This window comes from Theobroma cacao, chromosome 1, assembly GCF_053813885.1.
Source record: "Theobroma cacao isolate CCN51 chromosome 1, ASM5381388v1, whole genome shotgun sequence".
NCBI lineage: Eukaryota > Viridiplantae > Streptophyta > Magnoliopsida > Malvales > Malvaceae > Theobroma > Theobroma cacao.
The window spans coordinates 16,432,291-16,448,050 of record NC_142639.1 but is presented as its reverse complement, the minus strand read 5'-3'; the positions used below and the strand labels follow the sequence as shown (position 1 = coordinate 16,448,050).

At 35.3% G+C, this 15,760-nt stretch overlaps 1 long non-coding RNA gene across 1 annotated transcript; it reads left to right on the top strand.

Annotated features, from left to right (window-relative positions):
• The first annotated feature begins 7,943 nt into the window (after positions 1–7,943).
• Positions 7,944–9,736, top strand: LOC148764588 (uncharacterized). Its single transcript, XR_016025319.1, has 3 exons — positions 7,944–8,086; positions 8,736–8,819; positions 9,656–9,736. It is a non-coding gene; the product is annotated as an uncharacterized LOC148764588 (long non-coding RNA).
• Positions 9,737–15,760: the final 6,024 nt, after the last annotated feature.

The window sequence follows — 15,760 nt, the reverse complement described above, 5'->3', positions numbered from 1 at the left end:
TATAGTATTGCCCACTTGTTACAAAATAGATATCATATAAACTCAGTTTCATATGTTCAATTAAAAATGTTTTATGCAAAATCTCATAGTATTAAAGATAGATATATATATATAATATAATCATATTTGAAATTCAAAACAAAGAAATCACGTGTTGAGCAAATCATATTCCAATATCAGAACAAAGAGATCATATGTAATTAATATATATTTACATGCTCAATTCAATTTAATAAATTAAGGGATAAAATATGATACATACTACATGATAGAAATTCATATTCCAATTTAATAAATCAAGGGACAAAATATAATGCATACTATATAATAGCAAATTCGCTTTCTAATCAAGGGTCAAAATATAATATATACTGTATGATAGTAAATTCCCATTAAGATTGATTTTTAGGGAATGAAATACTAAATAGATATCAAGTCACTTACTTGATTTGGTATAACCAAAAATCAAAGACTGACAATTGAAATCCTTTTAAAAGCCTGAAAGAACTAAAACTTAAAACTAAATGATACTAAAGCTTGAGAGATTAAACGATCATGTCGATAACGTGTTATAAAATATAAGCTTGAAAGAACAACTATGAGATAAAAGTATTAGTAAAGTAAGAAAAATTTTATTCAAATGTGTATTTTCAAATAAATTGAGGGGCCTATTATAGCTAATAACCCCTTAAATCCTAATCTTAATCCAATTCAATTTATATCCAAATTGAGATATACATAATCAAATCTACAAGTTCAAACAAATTATACTTTTTGTGTCTAACCAGTTGCACAGTTTGACTTGGTCTGAACTTCTTAGGTCATAACATAATGGACATTCACACATATATTCATAACAAAAAAATAACTTGATTTATGTAATTTTTGTTAAATTGCCTTAAAGTTATTATTTCTTGATGAGTTAAGATTGTTATTAAGGCCATAAAGCTTTATTAAATCCATTGCTTTCATTAAATCAAGTGCTTCTATTTTAGAATATTATACTCATGAGTATGGATCTTCGAGTTTGACTCCAATTAATTTTAATTAACACATGGAAATAAGGTTAACTATGTTTGGCATTGATGTTATGGTAACAAGAACTTGAAGCATAAAATCGAGCTTAAAAGGATATTATATTTGTATGAAATATTTTTAAAATGCATGTAAAGGAAAATATTATGCATATTTTTTAGTTTAACAGTAACATGTACTTTCCTTAAAGATTTGTGTATTTTATATACTTGCAAGATAAAGTTATAAAGTGATTTGTCGATGCAACAAATTTATTTGGTGACATGAATGGAAACATAATGATTAAGTATCTCTTATGGTTATGTCACATAAGTAAGTATGGCTTTGATACATGATGCTATACTCATTAAGTTAATTAAAAAAAAAGATCATACAATTAAATTTGTGTAGGTAACATAAGGAGATGTCTCGTTATGGAAGAAGTTTCATTATACAAGTTAATTTGTAGTCATTAAAGTGACCAATTGGCTATTGTTTTGAAATCATTTTTTTCCATATGCTTTAAAGATGCCTCTAGTTTAGGTGTGCGTTCATTTAACTAAAGGTGGTTTCGTATATTAAAATTAGAGTGTAGCACATAAAAGTATGTGTGTGGAAATTGACTAGCTCTGACAATTTACTCACTTAAAGGTGGTAAGTTATAAAAGTTGTGTTAAATTCTCATGATAGCTTTTACATAACAGGATTCCCAAACAAATGTCATGCATTTAGCCTAAAAGTGTTTACATGATGATCTGTATGGATTCTTTGGTTATTCTTATTTAAGATTGTAGAGTATTTAATACCTTTTTCATTCTAAGTTGCATTGTTTAAAGATTTAGTCACATCTTCTATCAATAACAATATAGTCACCATTGAGATTTTGATTGGGTTAAATTTTAAGAATTGAAAAAAGGATGTAAGGTTTGTCATTCAAATAGTAAACATAGGTCTGACTATAAATGTACATAAGCTTGCAAACCTACTGTTGAAAGTTCTTAAAGTGATAGAGAAGTCTTTGAGGCATGGAAAAGACCCAATAAATTTTATCTACCTATTATTAATAGGTCAATTCTTGCATACCTATTAGTGGACTTTCTTATATCATTATTGCAAAGGTAACGATGTGTCAATTGTTAAAGATGATCAATAGTGATGAAGTTGGATCTGAATGGATTGATGTGATTGTGTAAAGTATGGATTTCAATCAATTTCTTTTATAAATGAAGTAAGCAATCCAATTACACAAGCAAAAAAACACATCATTCTTATTGCAAGTAACATAATCACATTCTAAAAATAAGAATCTATTAAGTAAGATAAAATGTACTTTTTATTTTGAGATTCTTATTTTCGGACACTACCACACCAATGATTGATTTCTTAACCAAATAAGTTTACCGCTTATTTTTCAAGAATGCTTTTAACTTGAACCTTGAGTGGACAAGGTGTGGTGTAATGACCACTCCTCGGTTGCTACCTACGTCCGAGTCTCGCAAGAGTACCCGCCAAGCCACGGACAAGCCTTAGTTGAAACTTTAGTTATTATGCCATCAATCTATAAAATTATTTTGAACCATACACCTTTTTGTAATAAAAATTGAACACAAATCATAATAAACCATCTTATCATTTATTCACCATAATCGTAAGGATACATTAAAGTCTGTAGTATTTAACTGCACGTTTACACTGACACTATTTTCAAATACATCAAGTTATGAATGGCTCAACCTCTAGTAGTAGAGCGACTCTAAAATAAAGGCTATGAGATACCATTATCTATTCGCGATAGACCGTAAGCGCCAATGATTGCACGCTAGGCCGATCAATAATTGTAAAAGGAAAATAAGGGGGTGAGTCTCACAGATTCAGTGATCATCGGCTTCGTGGGTAGGGAGTAGATGGGAAACAAGTATAATACAGATCAGTGGAATGATAAATCCGAAATAAAAATAGTAATCTTAGTTAAATTGACTTGCGAATAGAGTGTTCCTGCCTTGTAAAAATGATGCTGTAAAATCATCATGCAATATTTCACTTGGCAAAACTATGCCGAAATCATGTGTAGCAAAACAGAGTTCAATCATAAGAAACATCACTTGTTATCAAAGTACGAAACACAATATAAAAACATGCATGCTCCCAGAAGGTGTGGCATGTAAACAAATCAACTCATAAAGCCACATAAACCAATTCATGATCGTTAAATAAGTGCTGAAAGCTTTTATTCAAATAAGGGGAGTTGCAAAGAAAATCTTAACTCTCCACCATGCAAAAGAGTATGTGTCAAAAAACTCACAAGGCTCTCGAGTAAAAAAGCATAATATCAACACATGGACCCACTTCCACATAATAACATATGAGAACCTCGCTTCCATCGAATTCCCACATGCCATGGTAGTCTCAACGATGTTGGTCGACATCGGAGAATCAAGCAGTCTCAACCGCGAATATCACTAGTGGCCTCGCCACATATAACAACCTGTGGCCTTGCCACGTATATAACAGACCATGGCCCCAGCCATGTCTAAAAGCTCGTTGGTGACCCAATGGTTCTCTAGCTAGAGCTCACTCGTGCACGAGGGTTTCACTTAACCGAGGTGACATTCAACCTACTCTTGATGCTTTTGGTTTGTTAAAACCATTTTCAAAACCAAATCAAATTTTTTGAGACTTTTTCCTTAAATCGTTTGAAAACAAGGTTGATAACCCGTCAAATTTGCTTTTCTCATTTATTGGCATGGTGTAAACATGTGTACAAAGGTCTAAATAAAACCGATGCTCAAAACTTGTATTTAAATCATTTTAACGAATGCATTTAGCTAAGCAAATCACATAAAAATACAAGGCACAAATTTTGATGCAAACATCGTAAAAAGGCTTATTTCCCCGTTTCTAAAACACTTTACATATATACATAACTTTCTATAGATACATCCAAAACAACCTTCAAATCACTTTGGCATTCACAATTTCCTATGGTTTCTACCAACTCATGCTTTCCACAAATCGCATTTAAAATAAATCAACACGGCTATTAATCGTATGGCAATATATATATATATATATAGCATGGGGATTTTAGAAATCGACAGCCCTTACTCACCTTACAATAGTGGGACACTACGTCACTGTTAATTCAAGTGCATATCTAGCAACTCTAATTGCTAATTACTCATTACATCACTTGGCACGCCACCATGGCAAACTTCCTCTTTTTACACGTTTCCTAGCAATCATTCAAACACAATTCTCTTATGTACTCATGCATGGCATCAATTATAAATCTATTTTTATCAAGCATTTTTCTAAGTTTATATTCATATGCTGCCACCAAGCACAACATCAATACTCATCCATGCAAACTAACATTCATAACCTCAATATTCCTCCAATATTTCCCTCACCAAGTTGCCAACAATTACACAATTATCCTTCACAACATTAAACTAACCATAAGCCTCAAAATGTAGTATTAAACTTACCACTTTTCTTTCACTTTAAATCTACAATGCACCTACGGGTTTGGTGGCTTGCATGTCAACAAAGGGTCTCCAAGCAAGCTGATCTTTGCTACCATAAAACATTTCTCTTAGTCACCAACTCATTTTCAAGATTACTCAAGCTAAAAACCAAACTCCTTACCTTTCCTTGCTTAGATCACAAAACCGAGCTTAATACCTCCATTGACACTCCATGGGTTCCCTCTCTTGAATTTGAAGACTCTTTGATTAATGAATCAACACAAATTTTCAAGGAGAGGGAGGAAACCTCACGGTTTTATCTTAATTTTGGTGCAAACCCGAGCCTTTTCCTTTCTTTCTCTCTTTTTCTTCCTTTCTTTCTTTCCTTTCCTTCCTCCTTTCTTCTTCCTTCTCTTTCCTTCTTGGTTGTGGTAGATTCCTCAAGGCCGAGCATTGAAAAAAAATGATTTTCTTTTTTCTTGTTTACACTCACCCATGGGCGGATTGCCCAATGCCACCTTTTTCCTTTACTTTTCTTTCTTTTTTTTTTTCATTTCTTTATTTCTTACACCATTTTTTTACTTTATGCTTTATTTAATCTTTCATTGTCCTATCCAAACCACATTCACCCCACTTTCCTCTTCCTTCATGTGACCACAATTGCACCAATCACATCTCATGCAAGCAAATTTTAATCTTATGTTTTCTTTTACTTCACATGGTGGGGGTCCCACATGTTCCCCACTAACTTTTCCTTTTTGCATGCTATGATTGCATGTAATAGTAATTCTCACATGTACATCCTATATTCCACATATTCTAACCTTCCTTGGTTAGTAAATTCCTTTTTTGAACTCCAAATGTTGAAATTGCAAATGAGTCCTCTAACTTTTCCTTATTTACTATGTGACCCCTTTAACTTTCATTCTTTACAATTAGGTCCTTCCAACACGTTTTAAATTATAATTTCTTTTTTTCTTCCTCTACACGTATACAATCAAAATATCAAAGTCGCACTTCACCAAAGTGTCACCAGAATACTTAAATATATAATTACCTGTTCGTGCTCTATTTAATAAAGGCACGTGGCCCCGTTAACACCATTTTTCTTCGAAATTCTTTCTTATTTCTTCTCTCCCACTTGGATTAGTCATATACTTCTCATTCATGAATAATTTTCACAATTAATAAAATATAAATATTATAATAATATTTTATTAATAAAATATTATTTTATTCTAAAATTCTTCACTTGTCTTCTCGGGTCTCAAAATGTCTTATTATACCCTGGTTCACTTCCAAAGCACCTTTTAACTCACTAATTAACCTCAGTTGACATCCAAAAAGTTTTATTAGTCACCATATCAAAGCACGGGGTGTTACATGTGGAATCCTAGATTACAAGATGGAAACCGATTTTGTCTCTTTTTTCTCCTTAAAAATTAATGGTTATTTCTTTTTTAAGAAATCAGCCAAGAATGGGAAAAAAGAAGAGAGATACGACAAAGTTAGGAGGAAGAAGAGAGAAGTGACAGTTGAAACTCTTTTCAAGAAAAGATACGTACATTTTTTTTCTTTCAGTCTCTTCTCTTTTTATTAAAGCTCTTTCCTCAAAGGTTTAGTCAAAATCAAATACCTTGGAATCAATCTTGACCATTTATTTAGAGTTATGGATGCATCAAACATGCTCCATAATTATCAAAATTAAAATTAAAGAATAAATAATTTGATTTTTTAATTATCATTTAGAGTTTTTTATAAAATAAAACTCTTTGTTGAATAATAACTCTTATTTTATTATTATCCATCTTTATTTACAAAAAAGTAATAATAAATAAAAGAGTGGTAGTCAAACATAGAGTTTCCTTTAATAAACATGGATGTCTAGATTCATTTTGCAAAAATCCTCCGAGCATTTTCTTAATTTAAAACAACTATTGTCTTTAGTTAACATAAAACATGTTATCTTGTCTAAATTGAGACAAATAAGTTTTCTTATCTAGATTATGACAAAACATATTTTTCTTGTCTCAAATTAAGACAAAACATGTTTTCTTGTATGAATTAAAACAAACATGTTTTTCTTGTCTAAATTAAGACAAAACATGTTTTTTTGTCTAAATTATACAAAACATGTTAAAAAGCTGTCATTTGTGTACGCAATTTATTAATCAAATAAAACATGCATTCCAACTTAAACAAGTTGAATTTTACGAACCTAAGTGGAGAATCTATTTGGACATAGATATTCCAAGCTCCAACAAACTTAGTATTATTCTTAATCTCATTAAGATAATTCAAGCTTATTAACCATGAAATCACTCCACCATAGATTCATGGTTGCATTATTGGATTAACTATAACTACAAGAAATAATTCAATATTTGATATTAATTATTAGTTGTCCAATTGCAAACTTTATATTGTGAACCCTCATAACCATCCAACGATAAAAGATAAAATTACCGTTTTACGCTTTATGTCAATTTTGTCCTCTAGTCTCAAGTTTCATCAAATTAGTGATTTAATACTGTAGATGTAATCTTTTGAGGATCTAGATGTGATGAGTAGCTAATTCATCCATCCGCTAGGCCTAGATTAATCACCAATCTTCTTGAAATCATTAGAAGTGATGTTAATGCTATGAACTTCATTATTTGGATATATGTTCCCAAATGTTCATCTCGATTATAATCTCAACATACGGTGTAAAGCCCGACCTTATAAAATACTATTCATGACATACATGTGATGATAGCATGATTGCATGCTAGGAGAGTCCCGAAAAATTTACAAAAGTCGGTATTGTACCTAAAGGTACAACAAAGTTTATTTAATCCTCGAACTAGATCAAATAGGAATTTTAAGGTGAGATTAAGAGTTTCACAGTTCATGGATGACTTAAAATGGTAATTTGGAGTTTGAGGATCAATTTGGAGTCAAATCGGAATTTTCACTAACTAGGGGCAAAATTGTCATTTGCCACCTTGGGACAAAATGGAAATTTTTAGAAAAGATTTTTGTCCCCATTTGACTTATTGGAGTAAGATTTGAGGTTTAGAAGTGAAAAATTTTAATTTCGGTATAATTTGGAGTAAAAGGGTAAAATGGTAATTTTACCATTCGAAATCGAAAATTTAATTTTTTGAAAGGATTTTGATCAAATTTAATTATTTGGAGTGTGAAATGAGTATGAGGAGTGAAAATTATGCATTATGGAAAATTTTCAATTTTTGGGGTAAAAATGTAATTTTTGAAAAGTTCGGGGGCAAAAGTGTAATTTTGAAAAATTTACTCCACCAAAACTTTGGAAAAATCTGGAAATTTCACTTAAGACTTGGATAAGTCAAAGGGAATGCATGGTGAAAAAAATAGGACAAGTGGATGGCTAGAAAAAAAAATGAATTAATAAAATATTTAAAATATGAATAAAATAATATTATTTCATTAAACAATAAAAAGGCATAAAAAAAAATCAGCCCACCCATTCTTCTTCTTCAACATTCGGCCAAGCAAGAAACAAGAGAGAGAAAGGAGAAAACAAAACCCTAGAGAGAGAAAATCAAAGAAAAAGTGTGAATTTTCAAGGAAATTAAGTGAAAAAGGTGAGATTTTTTCTATTAAGCTTGAGTTTTCTTATTCCCAAGCATTTCTCTTTATTTTCCATGATTAAATTACATGTTTTCATGATGAATTCAATTCTGAAAAAATGGGTTAGGAGAGAGAAAGTTGTTGGATTTATTTGATTTTAATTTATGTTAGTGTTTTTAGTTAGTTTAGTATATTTAGAAACAAAACAACAAGAAAAGAATTTATTTTCTCCCCCAACCATTAATGGCTGAATTTACCATGTAGTGAGTGAGGATGAGTTTGATTTTATTCTAGGAGAATTGGTTAAGGAATGATGAATTATGAGCCTAGAAAAATAATGGGAATTTTCGGAGCAAAAATACGAATTTTTACCCACTAGGGGTATTTTCGTAATTTGTTGTTGGGACTGATAATTTGCACCACACTGAGGGACATTAAGTTAATTTGGGTGCAATTGAGGTATAGAAACTGAAAAGAATTAAATTGGAGTTTAAACGGACCCGTTAGGAATTTAATCGGGTGATAAGACGAATTAGGCCAATACCGGGTTTAAATAGTTACCAGTGCATTTTTGCATTCCATATCATGCATTGGTAATCTAAATTAGTTTAATTTTGATTTAGTACCAACTTGGTGAAACTCTCGATTTTGTATTGTGTCAAGGTGGTGAGTCCTCCGATAAAGGCAAGGAAATTGCATCCGAGGACCAGTAAACAGAGTGTTTCGAAAGTCTGCATTCTAGACATTGTGAGTAAACTTACTGTCATTTTAATTATCTAGGGTGGTTTTTAGATGCTTTCATGAATTCTATGGAAAAAGGAATTTAAAAAGATAAATTTTCATGTTTTATGAATAAATGAGTTTCAATGAAATTAAATTATAAATTGTTTTGAAATTAATAGTGATTTTGAAAAATAGAGTACACGGAGACTGTTAATTGTGGCAATTTGATTGTTTAAATTAACTGGCTTATGATAAATCGAGCATGATTGGCTAGTTGGCAATTGTATTGAAATGCGAATTGTTTGGTTACCTTGAAAAACTACGAATTACAAAATTGCCATATCATGTTATTGAGTTTTATTATATGGTGGATTATATATTAATTAATCACTGCAGTAGGGGGTTTCTGTGGACCAGCCTTTTAGAGGGGCACGGTAAACCCCATTATATTCTTACCTCGAACGGAGAGGCGCGTAGGGTATCTCCTGGGGTAAAGTTTAGGGTTCACTTCACGCTAAACCACCACGTGAGGGGGAACTCAGCCAACGCCAAGGAACGGCTATGTTTTCAAAACAAAAACATGATTTTATGTGAAATGTGAATTTTAATAGCCTTGGCGGTCTCGGTAGGATGCCTCGGCCAAGGTGTCCCCGAGAATGGATTTATGGCACAAGCCTAGATTTTTATGAGATTCATAAGCCTCTTTACGTGTTTTGAACAAAATGTGTTCTAATGCTATAACCCAGTTTATGATGATTTACTTTATTGTCTCCATGTACTCAACTCTAGATGTTTATGATGATGTTTGTTTACTCATTGGGATTTTATAATCTCACCACCCTCCTTTCCACCCATTTCAGGTTCAGTATAGACTGTAGATAGCTGATCTCATCGAGGACTACAGTGGGATCTGCATTTTCCAAACCATAGGTTCACAGTCCTCTTTATTTTTGTTTATTCGGGGGCACTCTTGTTATTGTAAATTAAATTAAATATTTTGGCTTACTGTATTTAAGTATGTATAAATTTATTTAACTTTTACGTTATAAAAATTATTCACGTATAACTCTATAAATATTGTTTTATAAGAAAATAGAATATTTTACTTAATATTTCTTTTATTTTCTTATTATATTCAAATAACCATAATTTCGTTTTAAATGAAGATTTTAGACTTTTAAACTCATTTTGAATATGAATTGTGTGTTTTGTACTTGTATATTACGTTTTAGCCAGTTTTAAAATTTTTGAGAAAAATGACCAAAATACCCTTGTGAGACGAAAAATTAATATTTTATTTGTTTAAAGTTGGAAACAGCTTAAAATATTTTAGAACACGATATTTGACAATGGTTGCTCACAAGGGAACAGAGAAACTGATAGTAAAGCCTTGCGGGGTTTCGGGTTGACATTCCGAGCAATAAGTGTCTACCGGGACACCGCGGCGGTTGTCACTAGCTCGAGGGGAGTACCGGGTCGTGACAATTCGATTGGTATCAGAGCTTTTGGTTTTCAAGATCAAAGTTTTTAGTTTTAAAGTTGTTTTAAATATTTACAATATCAGTGTGGCCCCGGATTAAGTTAAGTTAGGTTAGGTTGAATAGAATGCATGCATTTGCATATAGAGCCTAAGGTTACCTAAACTTGCTCGTATTTTTTTTTTATAGATTATAATGCCTCCTCGACGCGGACGCCCACCTCTCACTAGATCGATTGGGAGGGGAAGAGGTCGTTCCCAACGTCATCAGCCAGATACAGTAGAGGAGGAATCAGCTGCATCTACCATTCGGGCAGCACCTGCTGCTGAGCAGGCCGATAGTCCTCCACATCCTCCATCTCCTCAGCCACCTACTGGTATTCCCGCCATGCCTACTGAGGCAGCACAGGCATTGGCAGCTTTCTTTGCAGCAATGGCTGGTCAAGCTCAGACTGGTCAAGTTCCACCTGTAGTGCCTCCAGCTACTCATTTAGTTCCACCACCAATACAGGATGTATCCATTTCCAAGAAGCTGAAGGAGGCTAGGCAATTGGGTTGTGTATCTTTCACTGGTGAGTTGGATGCCACTGTGGCAAAGGACTGGATTAATCAGGTGTCTGAGACTCTCTCTGATATGAGATTAGATGATGACATGAAGCTGATGGTGGCTACGAGATTATTAGAGAAGAGGGCTCGTACTTGGTGGAATTCGGTGAAATCCCGTTCCGCTACTCCTCAGACATGGTCCGATTTTCTCAGGGAATTCGATGGTCAGTATTTCACTTATTTCCATCAAAAAGAAAAGAAGAGAGAATTTCTGAGTTTGAAACAGGGAAATCTAACTGTAGAGGAGTACGAGACTCGTTTTAACGAGTTGATGTTATATGTGCCGGATCTGGTGAAATCTGAGCAGGATCAGGCCAGCTATTTCGAAGAAGGGCTCCGTAATGAGATCAGAGAGCGAATGACAGTGATTGGTAGGGAGCCACATAAGGAGGTGGTACAGATGGCTTTACGGGCTGAGAAGCTCGCGACTGAGAATAGAAGGATTCGGACTGAGTTTGCAAAAAGGAGGAATCCTGGTATGTCTTATAGTCAGCCAGTAAAAAGAGGCAAGGACTCAGCGACTTCAGGGAGCACTACTTCTGTTTCCGTGACATCTCCTCGACCTCCATTTCCACCATCACAGCAGAGACCTTCGAGGTTTAGCAGATCTGCTATGACTGGTTCTGGGAAGAGTCTCGGAGGTTCTGACAGATGCAGAAATTGTGGGAATTATCATAGTGGGCTATGTAGAGGGCCAACAAGATGTTTCCAATGTGAACAGACGGGTCACATTAGGAGTAATTGCCCACAGTTAGGACGAGCCACTGTAGCTGCATCATCTCCATCAGCTCGCACAGATATACAGAGGAGAGATTCTTCTGGGTTACCACCGAGACAGGGAGTAGCCATACGGTCTGGTGTGGAGAGTAATACCCCGTCACATCCACCTTCGAGACCACAGACTCGTACCGCGACAAGAGTTTTTGCTGTGACAGAAGATGAGGCACGAGTCCGACCTGGAGCAGTGACAGGTACTATGTCTTTATTTGATAAAGATGCTTATGTTTTGATAGATTCTGGCTCAGATAGATCTTATGTGAGCACGACATTTGCATCAATTACTGATAGAAACCTGTCACCATTAGAGGAAGAAATTGTAGTGCATACCTCTCTAGGAGAACAGTTGATTAGAAATACTTGTTATAGAGACTGTGGGGTAAGGGTAGGTGAGGAAGAATTTAGGGGTGACTTAATTCCTCTAGAGATCTTGGATTTTGATTTAATATTAGGTATGGACTGGTTAACTGCACATCGGGCGAACGTGGATTGTTTCCGAAAAGAAGTTGTTCTTCGGAATTCAGAGGGAGTAGAGATTGTGTTTGTAGGGGAACGTCGAGTATTACCATCTTGTGTAATCTCGGCCATCAAAGCTTCAAAATTAGCGCAAAAAGGGTATCCGACTTATTTGGCATACGTGATCGATACTTCAAAGGGGGAACCTAAGTTAGAGGATGTCCCAATAGTAAGTGAGTTTCCTGATGTATTTCCTGATGAGTTACCGGGAATACCTCCTAATCGAGAGCTTGAGTTCCCTATTGATTTACTTCCGGGTACTGCACCTATTTCTATTCCTCCATATAGAATGGCTCCAGCAGAGTTGAAGGAACTGAAAGCCCAGTTGCAAGATTTGGTGGATGAAGGTTTCATTCGCCCTAGCATTTCTCCTTGGGGAGCACCAGTCCTATTTGTAAAGAAGAAAGATGGCACTCTTCGATTGTGTATTGATTACCGTCAGCTGAACCGAGTGACCATCAAGAATAAATACCCTTTACCCCGGATAGATGATCTTTTTGATCAATTACGAGGTGCTATGGTATTCTCTAAGATTGATTTGAGATCTGGGTACTATCAGTTGAGGATTAAGGAGCAGGATGTACCTAAGACTGCCTTCAGGACGCGTTATGGGCATTATGAGTTTCTGGTGATGCCGTTTGGTTTGACTAATGCCCCGGCAGTTTTTATGGATCTTATGAACAGGGTGTTCCATCCATACTTGGATAAGTTTGTGATAGTATTCATCGATGACATCTTGGTTTATTCGAAGAATGATGATGAACATGCTGCCCATTTGCGCATTGTGTTGCAAACTTTGCGCGAGAGACAACTCTATGCCAAGTTCTCTAAATGTGAATTCTGGTTGAAGGAAGTGGTTTTCTTGGGACATGTGGTGTCCGGAGCTGGAATTTATGTCGATCCCAAGAAGATTGAGGCAATCTTGCAATGGGAGCAACCGAGAACGGTAACTGAGATTCGTAGTTTCCTTGGCTTAGCCGGTTATTACCGGAGATTTGTTCAGGGATTTTCTTTGATAGCAGCTCCTCTGACTCGTTTGACTCGTAAAGGAGTTAAGTATGAGTGGGATGATGTTTGTGAGAATCGATTTCAGGAGCTAAAGAACCAGTTAACCTCCGCTCCCGTTTTAACACTTCCTGTTAGTGGAAAAGAATTTGTGGTATATAGCGATGCATCTAAGTTGGGATTAGGGTGTGTGTTGATGCAAGATGAGAAAGTAATAGCTTATGCTTCCCGACAGTTGAAGAAGCACGAGACGAATTACCCTACTCATGACTTGGAGTTAGTAGCAGTAGTATTCGCATTGAAGATTTGGAGACATTATTTATATGGTGAGCGTTGTTGGATTTTTTCTGATCATAAAAGTTTGAAGTATTTGCTCACCCAGAAAGAGCTTAACTTGAGACAGAGACGATGGTTGGAGTTGATTAAGGATTATGACTTAGTGATTGATTATCATCCGGGAAAAGCAAATGTTGTAGCGGATGCTTTAAGTCGTAAATCCTCATCGTCGTTAGCAACACTTCGGAGTTCTTATTTTCCGATGTTACTTAAGATGAAATCTCTAGGGATCCAGTTGAATAATGGTGAGGATGGAACCCTACTTGCTAGTTTCGTCGTGAGACCTTCATTGTTGAATCAGATAAGAGAATTGCAGAAATCTGATGATTGGTTGAAACAGGAAGTTCAAAAGCTGCAAGATGGAAAAGCTAGTGAGTTTAGACTCAGCGATGATGGTACTTTGATGCTTAGAGATCGAATTTGTGTCCCTAAGGATGATCAGTTGAGACGAGCTATTTTGGAGGAAGCTCATTCTTCCGCCTACACTTTACATCCCGGAAGCACCAAGATGTATCGGACTATTAAAGAAAGTTATTGGTGGCCGGGTATGAAACGAGACATAGCAGAGTTTGTAGCGAAATGTCTCACATGCCAACAGATCAAGGCGGAGCATCAAAAACCGTCAGGTACTCTTCAACCTTTACCGATTCCTGAATGGAAGTGGGAACATGTGACTATGGACTTTGTATTGGGTTTGCCGCGGACACAAAGTGGGAAGGATGCTATTTGGGTGATTGTGGATAAATTGACTAAGTCCGCCCATTTCTTGGCTATCCATAGCACGTATTCTATTGAGAGGCTGGCAAGACTTTATATAGATGAGATTGTGAGATTACACGGAGTCCCAGTTTCTATTGTGTCAGATCGAGACCCTCGATTTACTTCTTGATTTTGGCCAAAATTTCAGGAAGCTCTTGGAACTAAATTGAGATTTAGTACTGCCTTTCATCCACAGACAGATGGTCAATCTGAGAGAACTATTCAGACCTTGGAGGATATGTTACGGGCTTGTGTCATTGACTTTATCGGGAGTTGGGACAGACACTTGCCATTGGTGGAGTTTGCTTATAATAACAGTTTTCAGTCTAGTATTGGGATGGCACCATACGAGGCTTTGTATGGAAGGAAATGCCGAACTCCGCTCTGTTGGGATGAAGTAGGTGAGAGGAAATTGGTGAATGTGAAATTGATTGATTTGACAAACGATAAGGTCAAAGTTATCCGAGAGCGATTAAAGACAGCTCAAGATAGGCAGAAGAATTATTCGGATAAATGAAGGAAAGATTTGGAGTTTGAAATCGACGATAAAGTTTTTCTTAAGGTTTCTCCTTGGAAAGGTAATAATTTGAAATTTCCAAGTATTAAATCTTATTTGATTATACTATTGTGATAATTTGTGGTATTTATTGGATGATGAAAGGTGTGATTCGATTCGCGAAGAGGGGAAAGCTCAATCCAAGATACATTGGACCTTTTCGTATCATTGAAAGGATTGGGCCAGTGGCTTACAGGCTTGAATTACCCCCAGAGTTAGATCGGATTCATAATGTCTTCCATGTCTCGATGTTGAAAAAGTATGTTCCCAATCCCTCTCACATTTTAGAGACACCTCCCATTGAGTTGCATGAGGATTTGAAGTTCGAGGTGCAGCCTGTACGTATTCTAGATCGAAAGGATCGAGTGCTAAGGAACAAGAGCATTCCAATGGTGAAAGTATTGTGGAAGAATGCTCGAATGGAGGAGATGACGTGGGAAGTCGAGAGCCAGATGAGAAACCAATATCCACATCTTTTATTCGAATCAGGTAAGTGAAATTTTGAGGTCAAAATTTTATTTTAAGGGGGGTAGTGCTGTAAAGCCCGACCTTATAAAATACTATTCATGACATACATGTGATGATAGCATGATTGCATGCTAGGAGAGTCCCGAAAAATTTACAAAAGTCGGTATTGTACCTAGAGGTACAACAAAGTTTATTTAATCCTCGAACTAGATCAAATAGGAATTTTAAGGTGAGATTAAGAGTTTCACAGTTCATGGATGACTTAAAATGGTAATTTGGAGTTTGAGGATCAATTTGGAGTCAAATTGGAATTTTCACTAACTAGGGGTAAAATTGTCATTTGCCACCTTGGGACAAAATGGAAATTTTTAGAAAAGATTTTTGGCCTCATTTGACTTATTGGAGTAAGATTTGAGGTTTAGAAGTGAAAAATTTTAATTTCGGTATAATTTGGAGTAAAAGGGT